The sequence below is a fragment of the Anthonomus grandis genome, chromosome 3, assembly GCF_022605725.1.
Source record: "Anthonomus grandis grandis chromosome 3, icAntGran1.3, whole genome shotgun sequence".
NCBI classification, from domain to species: Eukaryota; Metazoa; Arthropoda; class Insecta; order Coleoptera; family Curculionidae; genus Anthonomus; species Anthonomus grandis.
Genome location: NC_065548.1, coordinates 29079611 through 29099451, shown reverse-complemented (window position 1 = coordinate 29099451; position 19841 = coordinate 29079611).

Genomic DNA, 19841 nt, shown 5'->3' with positions numbered 1-19841 from the left:
TCAGTCATCAGCTTTTTGTATTGGTATATATGTTACGGCTCATGTAATTAATTCGGTTATTGTATATAATAACCGGTAAATATTCATTATAGCCAGCAAGTTTGGCGAATCTCATAAATTGGTTTGTATTAATTTAAATTTTCGACTTTAACCGGTCGTTTCACACCCAACTCAATCCAATCCAACCCAGCCCAATACCCTTTCGAAAATATATAAAATGACCGGTGAAAGTAATAAATGTAATGATATTTTTTAAATTTACCATTGTCATTGGTGCTTATTATTAACCGGAGAATATACGGAATACCCACTTTAATACATTTAATGTAGTATATACACTAGGAAGATACTATTTAAATGTTAGTAGTATTTGAATAGTATTCGAATTCCTTAAGTAATCATCAGCGGCAGTATCAAGATCAAAATCTTAAAACAATGTAAGAAGAGGAGAGATAAAAATAAAGTTTAATTGTTCGAATGTAAATATTTTTTTTCTTTTGTTTATATAAAAAACGATAGAATTTATAATAGATTTAATATTTTGGTATCTTCTAGGAATCTAGAATTACTTATTAGAATTAAAAGCTAGAAACTGGTTACAATACGTATAATGCAGTTGTAAAACTCGTTTTTTTTTGGTAAGTTTTTTTTTATGGGGTGGTGAAAACAATTATAACTGTCGTGGACATTTTGAAAACTTTTTTGCATCAATCTACCTCATGATGGCAATATATTTATCACTAGACCTATAGTTACATTCAGAAGTCGTAGTAAAAATAAAATAATAATAATTTTAATCTTCATACCAAGTTATTTTATGAATAGATGATCAGCAATTAAAAGAGGATCGACAACCAATGATTAGAAAACAGCAAATTCTACGAACGACGTTGTTGAAACCTTTCTTTAAGAATCTCAGGTCAAAAAAACCCTAATAGTCTTATCCACTTTTAATGGTGGTCCATCTACAACAAATCATTGTTAAAACATATTCTCTTTATGCCTAGCAAATAATAATAAGCTCGTACTACTTTTTCCATTCTTGGTTAAGGTGGAATCATCTGCCAATTATGAAATTTTAGCATTTTAAGCTACTTTAGGAAGGTCATTGACATAAATTAGGGATAAGATGGGCCCCTATTTGGATCACTAGAGAACTTTATGCTCATTTCGAATACAGTCATAAAAGAGTCCATTGTACAAAAAAATCTCTGCTTTTAACTCCAAGTTACAAAGCACACACGGGCTAAGGCGATCAATCCAACAAAAAACAAGCTTTTATACATAATTTTCATAAGATATACCAATAAATTCCTTAGAAGTCATAGAAGGAAATACATTCATATTATCTGTCCTCAAACACCCTTGCAAGGCACTCAAACATACCTATGACTGCAGCAGTAGTAGATCTTTTTACTTTACATCTAAGCTGATCATCTGTGAAAGGATAATTTCGTTCAAAGTATTTATAGAGTTGGTTTTTTAAGATCAATCCAAGTACTTTTGTTATTGTAGTTATTGGAAAAATAGGTGCAATTCTGATATGTTTAATTACTATTTATTTATTTATTTCGCTAAGGGTGAAACAAGCTGATTTTTATTTGTTTGTTAAGTGATAAAGATATCTTAACTATGTTTATTCTTTAAATAATTTATAGCATCACTTACTTCCATGGCTTATGCACTAGAAGGCAAATATTGACTATCTCGTATATCCCGTGTTAGAAAGCAGTTTTAGTAACTTTTAGGTAAATTATTATGTTTCAGTGAGAAGCTCTTGGTAGATAGGATTTATGATTAAACTACTTGAATACTTATGATCTAATTTGTATGCCCAGTCTTTCTAGATAAAAAGTTTATTTATTTTAATTTATTTTTGTATATTTTAAAATTATCAATATCGAATTTTAAATTTGAAGAAGGTTCTTCTTTTATAGAGCTCATAAAGATGACACATGATAATCATAAAGTTTCTCATACTTTGGCATCTTTTATCAAACTAATTGATGTGATTTCTGTTGTTACCTACTTTTAAACTACTGGTAAGGCAAAATTTAAGTAGACTGTAAGATGTTTAAGAATACTCCAAAAATCTCATGCACTGTAAAGCTGTTTTCTAGAATTTGTCTTCTTTTTAGCTTCTTTTTTTTATACTTACTAGTAGGTATACTAGTAGGTATACTAGTAAGTTAATTCGAATTTTAAATCAAATATGAGACTCGAAAGCACACCGACAATTTGAAAAATCGAACATTTGCGGTATCCAGAGCTCCGACTTTAAAACTTAAATTACTTAATTCCTTCAATTCAGATAATCATTTGATTCTTCCAACACTAATATAGCTAAAATAATAACAAAAAGAAATATTCGTAGTAAAGGAAGACTAGGTAGTTTAGTTAAAAAAGAATAACTATAAACTCTTGTTGGTGATTGTGATCAGGAGTCAGTAGTACGCAATTTAAACTTGAACATATTTAGCCTAAAACAAAAATAAAATGATAATTTACATGAATCAATTTTAAATATATTCAAAAACAATTTAAAGGTACACCTTTCAGGCAGTAAAATAAAAACGTATCATAGCATTATACCAAAAATGCCGAATGATGAGCCGCGAGCAGTTCTAGTGTGATTTGCATGGAACGAACTCCGGCAATCGGTTTAAAAAAATTGTTACGATTACGATTACAAAGTTATGATTGTAATTATAAAATACGAGTTTCCACATAAAAGAGGACTTAACTAAGACTCTCCTGGCCTTTTATAAAAGTGCAGTGAAACTATTTACTAACACAAATACGTGGATAGCGTAAATGTAAAACTCAAAAATAATGGTGGTCGTCAGGTTATATAAGAGACCGAATTATTTGGATTAAAAAACACCTAAATATTAAAGTATTAAAGGTAGTATTCTGTTATATTTTGAATTATACTATGGAGCTACATTAAAATAAACTTTTTAATAAATTATTTTCTTTTGTTTCTAATTGTTTTTGTTACATAATTTCAATAAGTATAGCACCGAAAATATTCCGTCAGCGATATACGCTTTCGGATCGGGATTGGGTTCCAGGAAGTTCCTCTGACCTCGCTTGCCAGCATAGCCATCTCTCATTAACTTTAAGTTTGTAATCGTTTACTAGCGTTTGATGCGTTGGTGGCATAGAGAAATGAATATTAAAAGAGTGTTCGAAAGGTAGCCTAACCTGATCATCAAGTTCTAAAACTTAACCTGAAAAATTTAACTCGGTTAGACCGCATCGAGGGCCAACTTCTGTCATAATTGTCATTAGAATATAGATTTTCTTTCGTTCCTTGCCACCACCCACCTTCACATCATCGATCGTCGCCATTGCTTATTTATTTTTATTTTGGGGTCCATTGGACACACCCAATGTTTTTTTCTCAACAAAAAATAGTTAAAAATGTAGCTTAAAGTGATTAAAGTGTAACTTCATCATATAGAAGCTTTTTGTTGTTTTATTGTGTGGTTTCAGATCCCTAGGATGGGGTAAGTGCAAATTTTTTTTTTCAAATAGTTTTCACCATGTTGTAGGTCACCTAAAATTGTTGTTTACCATTTTAAAACTTTCCTAATAATGTTATCACCAGGAAAATTAATTTCTAAAGGCAAGGCACCTACTTGTTTAATACATACTATTGGCTTATTGAGGATTTATACAAAAATAAAATTTTCTTTAAATTTCCTGAAAGTGACATTATTAGGAGGTCCGAATGGTTTAAAATACTTGATTTAAGCCCAACCTCAACAAGGTGTTATTTATGTCAGGACCATTTTGATGATATTTCATTTACTATAGTACTATACATACTCGTTTAACAAAGTGTGCTCTCCCAATTGCTGGCCCAAGTATTATTCAAAATGCTCCAGTACTGGTTGAGGCACAAGTACCTTGGGAAGATACATTGACTTTATTACCTGCTATCATAATCCAGCAATCTCAATATAATGTTCAGAATGAACATAATTATGCTAGACCACTGTTTACGAAGTCTGACGAAAGGTATCATCAGTGCTTTGCTGCTAGGAAGTACCAAAAGCACAATAAATGAAACAACTTCCATTCTACCAGGTCACTACTCAAAGAGGTACCTCACCTCGATAAGATGGGAGTAAAATCCAGGGATTCTCCTTGAATATTTAAGAAAAAGGACCGATGACATCTAGAATTTAGGGTATACATCAGTGTCAACTAATTTTTAATATCATACTCTCCATAAAGAATATTTTAATTATAGGGTTAGTTTTTATATATTACCACTCCCCTAACATTTTTGGGTACCCTCTGTACAAAAAAGTAGGTAGTAAACATAAAACTTTTAGGGCATATTTTTGAGAAATATAGTTCTTATCTATCTATATAAATAATTAATTTATAAATTTGATAAATTGTAATTTTTGTATCATATCCTCAAAATGTATCAAAAGCAAAATACATACCATGGACAGTGTTGTGCTAAAGCAGCATAAAAAGAAATTGTATCAGGATCCCTTTTAAGACTATAAATTATAAACTTACTTTACAATTGACTTTAATTCTACCCCTACCCTTGTTAATTTGTTGATAACAGTGAAATTAACATTGTTAGTATCGAGCATTTAATTCTCAAAATAGGACTTAATATATTATACTTAAATCTCTAAAATATTGTCTTACATAATTGACCCATTAAATCTTTTTTTGATAGCGTATTGGGCTGTAAAATCTCTTTCACATTCTCTAAAAATCAATGAAAAAGTGCATTATTAACAATTTATTTTTTTGAAGGGCCTTAATGCATTAACTTAACAGCTTAAAAGCAAATTTGAAACTTAAATTACATACATTATCACTCTTAACCTCTTCAAAAATTAAATTAATACACTTGCACTATTTCATAATTTTTTAGAGTTTATGATCGAGATTCACAGCCTTTACGCTGTTAAAAATTGATTTAATAGGACAATAATTTTAAATATCGCGCCATTCTAAAATTTTGAATAGCACGCCTTTTATTTCTATGACGGATCGGTATTACAGTAGACTATTTTACCGACTGTGACAAATGTCAATTATTTCAGTTTGGTTAGACCACATCCGTGATGCTGCAATCGAGTTTAGGGTAAAGATGGTGCCTACTTGTTACTATGGGATTAAACCCTCTTATACTTTTAATTACTCTATGGTTGGTGGGTGCGTATCATTAAGGGTCGTAGTTGTATAATTTTTACGTTAGTCTAATAAGAGTAGTATGCTCCTTCAATTATAATCAGGAATTTTAGATCTTGGAACTTTCTAGAGAGATTAAAATTAACCCTACTAATTATTCAAATATAAGAACCAACAAAACAAACCTAAGAAGTCCAATTTTTAAGTTTTTTTTCTTGACAACGTATAATTAATATATAAAAATTAAAAACGTTCACTTTTGTTCACTTTTTAAATTTTTACTTAATTCATTTCTGAGACAAATCTACCCAAATGCAGTAATATTTACTTGCATTTTGATTACAGTGTTTGTGGTTTTTGTTGAATTATTTAGTATTAGGATGTTTGGTTTCAGCTTAAGATATAGTTGTTGGACTGAGAACATGGTATTTTAATTTTATCTATTTTTAAGTTAATATTGTAAATGTCTCATCCGTTTTCGCTTTATTTTCTATACCGTTTAATAAGTAAGTTATCATAGTTAATTAAACTATAGTTAATTAAACTATAGTTAATTATCTAAACTAACTTCATTGTACAATATTTTTCTTGTCTTAGGGCTGCTCTGGTAATGGTTTATTTGTAAAACCAAAAGCGCTTAGCCAATATATTTTGATTTTTATACCGAAATACTCCCAGTTGGGTTTCTTCCATTTACAAATATCCTTGTGCTAAATTTTGACATGTTTAATTTAAGGTGGTCATATTTTGTATATTTCATATTATTATCATAGCATAGAAATAAACAACAAAATATGACAAAAATTGTTTTGGGTTAACGCATTTATAAAAAGGAGCAGTTCTGCACTGAACTCCAAGGCCAAGCATAAATTACGTTTTTGGTAAATCTCCAGGCAATCTGATTTCTCAGTTTGATCAGGCAAGATTGATCATCGTTTGAATATTCCACGGACTTCGACAAAGCACAAAGTGGCCCTTTTGCAGGAAACTAGCACCATTAAGATGACAGACAAGATGGCGATGTTGTTGTAGACAACAGATTAATATCGCTCTATAATTTTTATAAAATAAAGTAATTTAAGTGAAGAATTAATTGCGGCTTTGTTGTTTTGGGGGTGAGCTCTAACATCGGAGTGTGTGTCCTAGTGATTGTTTGCCTAAATTAGCAGTTTCTTTTAGTAAAATTTACCATTAGGTGTGTATTATCTAAGTATTACCTAGTAAACATGGTTCTGTTGAGTGCGGATGCGCGAGAAGTTAAGTCCATCATAAGTAGCGTATTTAACGAGAAATTTCTTGAAGAGGTAGCCACGAAAGTATTTGAAATACTCGAAAGAAAGCTTGAAAGCTGCCAGCGAGAACAAGAAAAAAGAATATCCTCCTTAGAGGAAAAACTAAATAAAGTATGTGCGGAAAACAAGCACCTGGCCATTTTATTGGATGCCGTGGAACAACAGAGTATTAAAATTATTTAATACCGATCTCAAAACAAACATTTCGAACAATTCAATAAAAAAATGTCACCGTGTGCCATCAAGAAATTCAACTGAATAACCTCAGGCAGTGTTGGTGCGATTTTCGTGCATCGAGACCAAGCAATCGGTACTTAAATCACGACTTTCGCTTAAAAACAAACGAATACAAATCAAAAAAGACTTAACCAAAGGGCGTTTAAATTTATTTGAAAATGCGGTTAGAAAATTTACTTTTAAAAATTCGTGGGTTTATAACGGTAATATTTACGTCAAAAAGGGTGATCAAGTTCATAGAATTACTGACCTGGGTGACCTGACAAATATATAAATTATCTTTTCTTTTGGTGAGTTGAGAATATCTTATATAATTTGATGATAGGGACGCTAATGTTCATTCATAATTTAATATATATATTTTTTTTTTTCTTTTTCGTCACGTATACCTTTTCACTATGGCATGTTAAGTTTCTTTATTGCAAAGAGTCTTTTTTTTGTAGTAATTACTTACTTTTTTGTTTTTTTTTTAATGCGAAAATTATGATTATGATTGATTTTTTTTTATATACCGGGGGTTCCTTTTTTGGGTTTTTTTTCTTTTTATTGGGTAGTCTTTTTTTTCAGCTTAATACATTAATAATATTTGTTTATTTTTCTTCGTTGTCTGATAAATATATTGTATTGTGTACTTAAATATTTAATTAAGATTTACGTATCGTATAATTTACTATAAATTTTTTTGGGTTCTTCACTTAACACTACCATGAGCGGTATTTTTTTACTGTTAAATTTAACTGTTACTATTACCTGTCTTGTGATAACTTAAACTAAAGGGAAATTAGTTAAAGAGCATACTTGCAAACTCCTTTTTTTTAAGTTCCTACATTCCCTTATTTGTCCCTCTCTTTTTATATAACTTTTCCTTCATTATATATTACATAAATGTTTTCATGTGCGCATCTGAATACTAGATCACTTACAAACAGCTTTGATATTTTTCAGGATCATATAAAAAAGTATAAATATGACGTGATCGGTGTTTCGGAGACTTGGCTTCACTCCCATGTTTCCGATGACACTAATCACTTGGATAGTTACATTCTCGTTCGTCAGGATAGGCTAAATAGAGGTGGCGGTGTTGCTGTGTATCTCAAAAATACTTTTAACTTTCGTATTATGCATACAGAATCTGCAGCTTTTCTTGAACAAATTTGGATCGAGCTAAATATAAATGACAAAAAAATTCTTGTTGGAAACATCTATCGTCTACCTAAAGGTGAACTAAACCTTTTTTATTCCGCTCTGGATAACATTTTGGTTGATTTTTATGCTGCCTATGAGCACATAATACTTCTTGGCGACTTTAACATAAATGTTCTTAATCCAAATGTAAATACTTCATTGTTTCAAATTACTAAAGTTTATGGTTTAAAACAATTCATATCAGAGCCGACAAGAGTGTCTGATACTTCTATGTCCCTGATTGATCTGATTTTTTCTAATATTGACCTCATGGAGGCTTGTGGTGTTAGGGATGTTGAGGTGTCGGATCACTTGTTGGTTTTTTGTGAAATTAATTTTAATATTTCTGAGCCACAACGCTTTAGTTTTACATATAGAAACCTTCATAATATTGAACGTTTACGTTTTCAGTCTGATCTGGAGTTAATACCATGGCATAGTATGTATATCATGCCTGAAATTGACTCAAAGGTTGATTTTTTCACACAGTCGATACTTAATATCCTAGACATACATGTGCCAATTAAGAGGGTTAATAATAAAAAAAAACCATATAGCCCCTGGATAACCCCCAACATCAGGTTTATGCAAAAGCTTCGTAATAGGGCTCTACATAAGTTTAGAGCTAGTAAGGATCGGGAGGACTGGAATACGTATAAACAGTATAGATTCGTGCAGAGAAAAAAAGCATATTTAACCTATAAACTTGGAATTTGTAGTAATAGAGAAATTTGGAGTGAGTTGAAAAAAATCAATATTTCTAAAAAATCTAATGTACAGCTTCCTACATCATTACAAGATGTTCAAAAACTTAATAGTTTTTTTACTAATATAAACAATAACAACAATAAGCCTAATACCGATTTTATACATTTTTTAAGGAGCACAGAATTTTTCCTAATATATACGATTTTGTGTTCAATTTAGCAGACCAGGATTTAGTAGAAAAAATTCTTCAAACTATAAAAAGCAAGGCATTTGGATCCGATAATTTAAATATTACTATTGTTAAGCTTTGCTGTCCTGTGATTGTTAACCCCCTTACCCACATTATAAATTGTTGCCTAGAGAAGAGCTATTTTCCAGAAAAGTGGAAGGAGGCCAATATAATTCCCTTAACTAAAATTAAAAATCCCACAGAATTCAACAATCTTCGTTCTATTTCTATACTTTCTGTTCTTTCGAAAATTTTGGAAAAAATTATGGAGCGCCAAATCCTTTATTATTTAAATAGCAATAATCTTATCCCAGAATATCAGTCGATATATTTCGGGCTTTGGATAAAGATCAGGCAACTGTTTTAATTCTCTTAGATTTTACCAAAGCATTTGACATGGTGAATCATGAGATACTTATATCTCTATTACATTATCTAGGATTTTCTCAGTCGGCCTTAACACTTATGTCATCTTTTCTTTCAAACCGCAAACAAAGAGTTCTGCTAAATGGAAAAATATCGGAGGCACTTGACGTTACTTCTGGAGTACCACAAGGTAGTATTTTGGGCCCATTGCTATATACAATATACACATCACAATTAACAAAAAAATTAAATAGATGTAAACATCACTGCTATGCAGATGATACTCAAATTTATAATTCATTTAAACCCAGTTATGCTCCTGAAGCTAACCTTAATATTAATATAGATCTTAATAATATCTTTACTGAAACTCAAAATCTACTTTTAAAAATTAATCCAGCCCAATCTAAAGCTATTCTTTTTTTTAGTGATGCTCACCGGATTGAGATTTTAAATAACTTTAGACTTGAAATGAATAACGATGTTATACAATTTCAAAATTCAGCCAATAATCTGGGGCTCCTAATAGATCATAAACTAAAATTTAGGGAGCATGTTACACTTAAACTTAAAATTGGATACTCTGCTTTAAAAACTATTTACGCCCAGAAGAATTATTTAAGTACTAATATTAAAAAAATGCTTTGTGAAGCATTGGTTTTGTCACCTTTCATTTTCTGCGACACTGTTTATGGCCCTTGTCTTGACTGCTCAGATGCCTATCGGATACAAAAACTTCAGAATTCGTGCCTAAGACTTGTATTTGGCGTAAGGAGAGGGGAGCATATTTCTCATAAGCTACATACTACTTACATCGTATTTGTTTTTTTTTATAAATTACTTAAGTGGAAGTCTCCATCATATTTGCTTAGAAAGATTAGATTCCGAACGGATGTACATAACCTAAATATTAGAAGAAAGAATTTGCTTACTATTCCGGCGCACAATAAGGAATTATTTAAAAAGTCATTTTCATACTTGATTGCACACTATATAAATAGGTTTAAAATAAATGATTTTACATTGACAGAAAAAACTTTTAAAGTAAACATTAAGCTGCTTCTCCTTGGTTAATTATGTGTATGAGTGATTTTTTTTTTAACGTTTTTGTATATAATATTGTTCATGATTTTGTTCCTGAAAGGCTTTGAACGTTGCCATAAATCGTTATATATTTTTCCTCATCTTCCCTTCCTCTCATATTTTCTTTCATATCCTGATCCTCTTCCCATGCTCCCATTAGGTATGTTCTTTCTTTTTTAGTAGAATATTTATTATTAAATTTTTAAATTATTGTTTTTTTTTATTTTTTTATTTGGCCTCAACAGAATTCAGGGAGCCTTTTGTGTAAGGGATATCTCTGTAAATCTGCATATTAAGGCCTGTTGGTTACCGTGTTACTTTAGTAGTTACCCGTTAGTTACCGCCATTTGTTATAAATTCTTCGATTTTTTTTTGTTATTGGTAAATGATGAAATACTCAATATTTAGTGGAATTATGTAATATTTGAAATTTTGTAAAAGTTAATACACCTACCTATTAGTTTTATTCTTTGTGCTTAAATGCTGTAATTTCTTGGTGATTAATAAACGTCTTATTATTATTATTATTATTATTATTATTATAATTATTATTGTTATTATTATTATTATTATTATTATTATTATTATTATTATTATTATTATTATTATTATTATTATTATTATTATTGCGCGAAGGCCGGATACTGATCGACTTAGAGTGATTTCAGAGATGGAAGATTTGTATTGTAGAACCATTATATGATTTTAATTTAATCCGAAGAAACCGAATGATAAATTTAGCTTGAAATCATTTTTTGCGTACATTGAGGGCGGTTTCGACAAATACTATAAAAAGGTTGTATTCCTCAAATCTACGAGCACGAAGGCCTTTAAGGGTACCTAGACCTACACCTAGAGTAAGAAATCCCCAATGGGCTGCTGCGCACCAGAATTCAACGGCCAGTGCTGGTAGTAGTACCACAATGGTACGTCTTAGCTTCGGACCAGTCCCGATTTCGCCTACACAGTGATAATTGACGGGATCATGTAGATTACTTTTAGAAGTAAGATTTACTTTTGCCAGGGAAGTTTTTCCTAAACATGTGGAATCACAGATATTTTAGGAATAAAATATATGGTCGCCTATAACTTATACTTATAGAAGGAGCAATGAAAGGCGCCATATACATTGATAACATTGTTAAATACATTTTTCAAGCTAAGAGGTAATGAATTTGGAAATAATGTTATTTTTCATGATGACAATTCCAGACTATATCACACGCAAAGGGTAGAAAGCTTCTTATGTAAAGGCAATATCCAGAGAACGAACTAGCCAGCGGACTCTCCAGACATAAATCCTATTAAACAAATATGGAATTATCTTGGTAAAGCAATATCCAATCGTGATAATCCTCCTTTGACACTTTGACTGATTTGAGGTTAGCTGTTCAAGAAACTTTATCAATAACTTTATTCCTGCATGAGACGTGTTGGTCTGTTGATCAACAGAAGAGGTAAAAAGACGAACTACTAAAGTTTTTCGTGCCTTCTTCGTACCATTTTTAACACGTTCATTTTTTTAACTATTCTGAGGTATTTGGAAAGCAAAGTAAAACATTATTTGCCATCTTATAGTGTTTGAATAAATAATAAAATACAATATATTTTAAAAATTTCATTTGTTAATTTTTTTTTAATTTCTGAGAGGCCAAGACATTCAGAAAGGTGTTTATAACCCTCTAAATAAAAACCCTTTTTATAACCCTCTATAAAAAAGGGACATATTAGAAGGCCATTTGTTATATCCAGGTTGACTAGTAACACGGGTAGGAAGAGTATTTATTAAAATTTCTTATACCATAACGGCACTATAAGCAGGACAGTTTGTTGAACATAAACCAATCACAGGCAAAAATCAGGGAGAACCTCAATGGTAGAAAAAACTTGGTTTTAACAAAGAAAGGTATTTTTGGGCATTTTAAACACCATCAATAAAAAATGGTTATATAATATGGTCGCCCACTAACAGCTGAAACATTAAATTTCTGGGGAAGCTTTCCACAAGACTTCTGTGGACGCCTATAACTTATATTTATAGAAGGAGCAATGAAAGGCGCCATATACATTGACAACATTGTTAAATACATTTTTCAAGCTAAGAGGTAATGAATTTGGGAATAATGTTATTTTTCATGATGACAATTCCAGACTATATCGCACGCAAAGGGTAGAAAGCTTCTTACGTAAAGGCAATATCCAGAGAACGAACTAGCCAGCGGACTCTCCAGACATGAATCCGAAACGAAAGGATTGTGTTTCCCATGTAGTAGAAAAGAAGATACATCTGAAAAGAGAATATTTTGTAAAAAAATTGAATTTTCATTTGTTTTTTTGATCATGGTTTCACAAAACTCCACTCTCCTCCACTGATCTTCGGTAAATATTTCCTGCGTTTTGGGATATTTAAGCCATTTGCACCCATGTTTTTTTGAAATATTGATAATAGTTTTATTTTCTAACACTCCTACTTAATCGAGTTAAATCTACATTCGAAGGTTCCTGCACTTTAATATGGTATTTATGACAATCTTAAAGATAAAAGAAAATTACTGTTTATTATCATTTATTCTTTTGGCAAGTGCTACAGATTTTATCAGTCTAAAATTAGCCGCAAGAAGTAACTTTTGGAATTTCGCTTTCCTCATAAATTCTTTTGGATAAATAATTGATTTTCAATGAACTACTTTTTTTTGGTAATTTCATCTAAAAAAAACAATAGACATTATTTTTGTTTTGTATTACTTCTTTCATGGAGAATTTGAATAAAGGTTATGTATGGTTGTGTACGTTTAGTAAATTAGTATTTTTATTTTACATGTATTCCGCATGCAAATTAATTAATAAGTATTTCATTTAGAGGAAAATCAATAAAATGTAAAATAAAGTTAAATAGAATAAAACTTAAGTTATAAAAAATATATAAAGTAAAAAATGCGCAAAATGTTACGATTTTAAATGCAAAAACTTTTCCAATGTCTTACTATAAGCATTATATTTTGCGATAAATTAATTTTAGGGCTAGAAATACACATTACAAGCCATACGAAAATCTAAATTCATAGTGTGTTTGTTTGTTGCTGCCATAATAGAAAATAATGGACCAATAAAACTAAGAGCAAAAACCTTCTAAAAAGCACGGCTTAGAACTTAAAGTTTGCGAAAGGTAGAGGTATTGTGCTCTTCCGCAACTGGGTCAAGCGAATCTTCTTTCATATTTTATCATAGTAACTAAATATGTATAAGAGAATCCTTAATGGAAAATTTTATCCTGTATTAAAATGGATAGGGTACTGGCAAATTAAAAGATATTTAAAAAATATTTATTTTGCTTAAGTCATTCCTAAATAAATTATTTTATTCTTAGAGAATCTGCTTTTCATTCTAGTAGTTTAGTAAGAAAATAAACTGCCTATGCCATAACGGCGGAAGCAAATCTCAAATTATCGTTTATTACTCCCATTAACTTCGAAACTTCTGAACTTTAGTTTAATTTGTATGGGGAATAAGGACGCATTCAGGCAAAATAAAGCGGATCTGTTTCACAAGTAGGTCATACTTAATATATCCCTAAAGCCTTTTCAGGCTTAACAGCAGCGCATTGACGGTATATCAAGTACACTGAAAGGATATTGCCACGAAATTAATCATACAACATTTAGATATATTGGGTCCAAGATAGTTACATAGTAATATCGAGATTAAAGGTTTGAGCGGTTGATTAAAAGCAACGTAATACTTATGGCATGTATTTTGTGGTAGTACGGATGTTAACGCATTCATTGATCGAGAGATTTTAGTGAAAATTTTATTAATATGATAGTTTGATTGGAGAGATATACATGGATATACCTCTATAAATCATTGTGTAATGATATCAATATTCATTTATATATTCATATCGATATATAAATGGATAATAAAATCATTATTTCCATCATCCACCTAACAAAGATATTGATTGGAAAAGCAATGTAGTAAATTTTATTGTTTCTTTACAATCTTTAATTTAAATTAATGGTATAAATATAAATAAATATTGATCATTTCAAAACGTCTTTTTCCGATTCCTAATGGCTAACTTTTACTCCCTTCTGTTGTTTCAGTGTTCCCCTTTTAAGCCGCTGGTGCTCATGGCTTTCTTTATGCATTCTATCCAGCCTTTTTCAGTCTCTCTCTCGTCTTTTTCAATTTACTTGTACCGATTTCATGGAATTTTTTGGGTAGTTGTGCGTAATATATCAGCTGTTTTTGCTCTATGTCTGTTATTACCGAAGCATACTCCTACTCCAAGTTTCTAAGCGTTGAACATTGGATAGTGTTTATGTGGTTTTTTGTTTTTTACGTGTATATAAATAAAATATTAACTTTTTATTTTTATTTTTAATGTACATAGCAAATTATTATTGAAAATTAGCCTCAGAATCCAATTTATTTATATTTATGTTTGTTTAATTTTTATTTTTATTTTATAATGTAAAAAAAAAAGAAAAAAAAGATTACTATAAATATAATACAAAATAGTTTTGATTATTAAACGAATTTCAACTTTTCTTTTGCTTTATAATAAAGAGTCTTTCAAATTCTGTGGATTACAATAATTTATTATACCAACTTTTTTCCTTATTTTTTTCTAAGTAAGTACTTGCAAATACAGAAATCGTTAATAGGAAAATACCAGAAGAAAAATAGATATCACTTTCATCAAATTCAGTTACATCCAGAATTCACCAAAAACATTACAATCATTAATTAAAAACATTATAAAAAGTTTTTGTATTACCTTGTCAACAAATGTTTTGACGCTTTTTTACCGTAAAGTCGTTTACGTGTGTAAAGTAATTTGATATTTTTATTCATGGGACTCATTTATCAAAAAAGGATCATTTTACACATTTGTTACATAAATAATTATTTAATATATAAAATATTATATTTTATAAAATATTATCACAAAAATTGCTCAAAATATCTACCGTTTTGCTCCAAACACACATAACATAAACAAACCAAAAACACAGTATACAGTTTAATAAATATGTATACAAAAGTTAATTTTTAAAACTAACCTGTCGTTTCAATCCATCTATTACCAAATGTGTGATCTGTTCATTGACATTTGAAAGAAGTGAGCTGGTGCACCATCCAACTGTAGCCACATCTGATACCTTACAAAATCGGGAAGATCAAGCTTGGAAAATCCTCTTATAAGAAATGTAGGAAAACTTCTCCTGTAACAGGATGTTCAAAAAAGTATGGACCAGTAACAAAATCATGTACTAATCCACATCAAACATTGATGTTCTATCTGTGTCGAAAATTATTGGCAAAAACTTGATGGGGATTTTCTGTGTCGTAAAAATGAAAGTTATGTCGTATGTATGATTCACAAAACCTTTTTTGTGGATCATACATTTATCAGCGCAAAACACAAATTTAAAAAATAACTTACTTTCTTCTTGATTTTGTGCCCATTGCACAAAGTTATTCTTTTTTTTGAAAGTTATTTTTGGCAAGTTTTTAATGCAACTGATTTCTAAATTCTTACTTGTTTGTCTTAGACTAACTACTTGTTATTTAAATACTTGTTTTAATTACTAATATTTTATTATGTTTATTACACTTATTAATTTTTTTTCTTACTTAAAGGCATGAAATAGAATTGAATAGAGTGACAAAATGCTTGTTACTCTTATTCAATAAAATATCTATTAATTGTTTTCCCTCGTAAATATTGTAATGCCATGAAAAAATCTATCATTCTTCCTTTAAGAACAAATTTTGATAAAACAGTTAGATATAAAGTCAAACTTGTTGGTATCGAATTGAAGATAAAAGATTGCTCTATCAAAACTCGCTACTAGATGCAGAGTCTTCTATTTAAAAAAGTAACGCAAAACTGGATTGGAAATATCATTATTAGAGTAACGTTTTTGATCACCCCATATAAAAAAATAAATTTTGAAATTTCGAAAAATAAAATAAACTTACCCAAGGAGTCTACATAGATTCTTTAAAAAGATAAAAAACGTCGGTGATAAATATAAAAATTTAAGTGATATATTGATTTTTGTGAAAAGTTCTTTACATTATTAATAACTAGGCAATGTGGACAACCTGTATAATGGCCTGAGCCGCAAGTGGCTTCTCTTGATGCTCGTTCGTTAAAGATTTAACATTTAAAGTAGAGAATCAAGTAAATAATAGCTTAAATAATTTTATAAAAATGATTAATAGAACTGTGTTAAGGATAAGTTAAAAGAGTGATTCGTAGAGGTGTGTTTTTTTATTAGTGATAGTGAAATTTAATGGTAGGTACATTTGCTGCAAAAGTCCAATAGAATTAGGTTTCGGCTAATATGGCCTAGGAAAAGTGGCTGTGGCTTTCATTTAAATTGAACAAATATAACTTATGATATCTAAGTGTTGAGACAAATTGAGTAATTGTCCTTGCCATCTCACTAGTTCTCACTATTCTCAATAAGTATTTATTAAAACATTTCAAATTTATTCTAAAAACTTATTAATTTATGACAAGTATAAAGCACACAAATTTTATATGCACTTAAATGTCTGAGCCGTCCTTATTTTTCGTTAATGAAAGTGCAAGGTAGAATTTAAATAATTTTCGTGACATCAATAGTTTAAGTGGTTTGTAGGAGTTTTACTTTTTTTGATCAGCCATAATTTTTATTCTAGTTCTACAGAACTTTTTGTGAAAATTAAGTAAAAATCATCAATTCATTCATTAGGAAAAAAGTTATGCCTACAAAAAAGCTAACTTTTCTATATTTTTTATAAAAATAAGAAATATTGTTGCTAAATAACTAAGCGGCTGAAAAGCGGATGTTGATGGGCTCTCTGCACCTATCTGCTAAATATCCTGTATACTGAATATATATTTAAGAAACATAAACTTTTAAATTTTAAATACCTTAAATATCTATTTCTCCCGTCTATGTTAAAAATGAATATCGCAAAATAAAACAAATGAGTCAAGTCGTTCACAAGCGCTGATCTTTTGTCCCCTTATAAATCACAAGTATAGCAGAAATACATCACTCATTTTTTCGGATATTATCCCAGGTCGTAAATTTTACTGGACAAACTTACCCATTAGTCAGGAAGCTCTAGTAATAATTCGAAAAGAGATATTGTTACTGTTGCAACATTTTTTTAGCCAGCCATAGATCTTTAAAATATCAGATGCACCATCGGGTATTTACTTTGACATATGTGAAGGAACATATTTTTTTAGTCGAAAGATAATAAAAACTGTCTTAAGGGGTGGCCTAATGTAGATTCCAGATGCGTGTTAGGGCGTTACGGATATCTCAATTTCTCATTAATTCTAATTTTAACTAGGCTTGGGTTTGTTTTGTCGGTCGTTTTTTTATGATTATACAGAGATCGAAATATACAGGGTGATTGATGGTTGATGGTACCTTAGACGTTTACGGTGAACGGAAATTAATTTTTTTTTGAAAATTTGGCAACATGGGTTTTAGCTGATGATCTAACGATTAAAAGTATTTTTAGCGATGCAGCGTTGCCGCTTATACCAAAAACTAGTAGCAACTTTGTTATTTTAAACGGAATACCCTGTATATTTTTTTATTTTCCGATGCGCTATCACTTTATGATTGGTTCTGTATAAGGTGTTCCTATACCTATCTTTAGTGGTTTTCGAGAAATTAATTATTTTCTTTATTTTTTGACGAAAACATAGATCCAAATAAATTTGTATTACTACGGCACTGGAACGCGCAGAACCTTGAAATTATAAACGTAATTTAAGGAAGTATTGTACATTATTTTTCACTATAAAAATTTGTTCTACGTTATACAGGGTTGCTCAAAATTAGTGATTTTACCGCTAGATACAAAAATGGTAAAAAGTGCTTTTTTTTAATGGAACACCCTGTATATTATAACATATTCTAAAAGGAAATTAAAATCCCTGTCTAAAGAGGTATTATGTTTCTATATCGAAGTAGTTCGGTTTCGAAAATAAAAGCAATTTTCTGTAAAAATCGGAATATTTTGACATATTTGATTTAGTTGGCCATGAAAGGTCATGATGAAACAATGCTATGCTATTGATGTTTGACAGTGACATTTAGTTGATTAATAGTAAATACGCTTGGGTGTTTTTTTAAAATAGTAACCTAAAAATTCATTAAAATGGAAAGAAATAGTTATTCAAATGAAGTTTTGATGAATCTATTTATTATTCATGGACAAGGTGACAAAATTGTAGCAAGAACATGCAGAAAGTTCAATAAAATGTACCCGAATTTACAAAAAATGGATAAAAGAAAATTTGTGCGAATACAAAATAACTTTATACAATTTGGTTCACAACTTAAAAATGATACAAGTTTGCCCAAGCCTGTAACGTCTGATGAGGACAACATCGTGAATGTTTTAGCCTGCTTTCACGCATATCCACAAGCTTCCATCCGGAGTGCAGCAGATGATTTAGGCCTAACTTATTATTATGTGCAAATAATTCTGAACGACAATAATATGCATCCCTTTAAATATTCAAAAGTTCATCAGCTGAAACCGGAAGATTACCAACGTCGCATTCAATATTGTGAGATACTTCTGACACGCACTCAAGAGGATCCACACTTTCTAAAAAAAAATAATATGGACAGACGAAGCAAAGTTTTCTAGAGAAGGTATTTTTAATAGAAGAAATCAACATTTTTGGGCTAATCAAAATCCACACGCGGTTAAGAAAATGGGGTTTCAAGAAAAATTTAGTTTTAATGTTTTTTGTTTACTAAAAGACAATCAAATAGCTTTTTTTATTTACGACGAGTCATTAAACTCCTATAAATACATTCAGATTTTGCGCTCAGTAGTAGAAGATTTTTTGGAAAATTTAACGCTTGAAGATTATCGCACTTGCTGGTTCCAATTGGATGGGGCACCTGCTCATTGCACTGAGGAGGTGACACGTGAGTTATTTGAGAAATTCGATGACCGCTGGTTTAAGCGTTTGGGACCATGGGACCGGCCTGCGAGATCACCTGATCTTACACCACTTGATTTTTACTTTTGGGGTAATTAGAAGCAAATGGTATACAAGACACCGGTAAACAGTAAACAGGAACTACGTCAACGAGTTATCAATTGCATTGGTCAACTAGATCCTTCTGAAATACAAGCAGCGACAACACATGCTGTACAACGCAGAATTTTGAATTGCTTAGAAGTCAATGGCAATCATTTTGAAAATTTATTGTAAATTACTTATAATCTTGTATCATTTTTAAGTTGTGAACCAAATTGTATAAAGTTATTTTGTATTCGCACAAATTTTCTTTTATCCATTTTTTGTAAATTCGGGTACATTTCTTTGAACTTTCTGCATGTTCTTGCTACAATTTTGTCACATTGTCCACGAATAATAAATAGATTCATCAAAACTTCATTTGAATAACTATTTTTTTTTCAATTTAAATGAATTTTTAGGTCACTATTTTAAAAAAAACCTCCAAGCGTATTTACTATTAATCAACTAAATGTCACTGTCAAACATCAATAGCATAGCATTG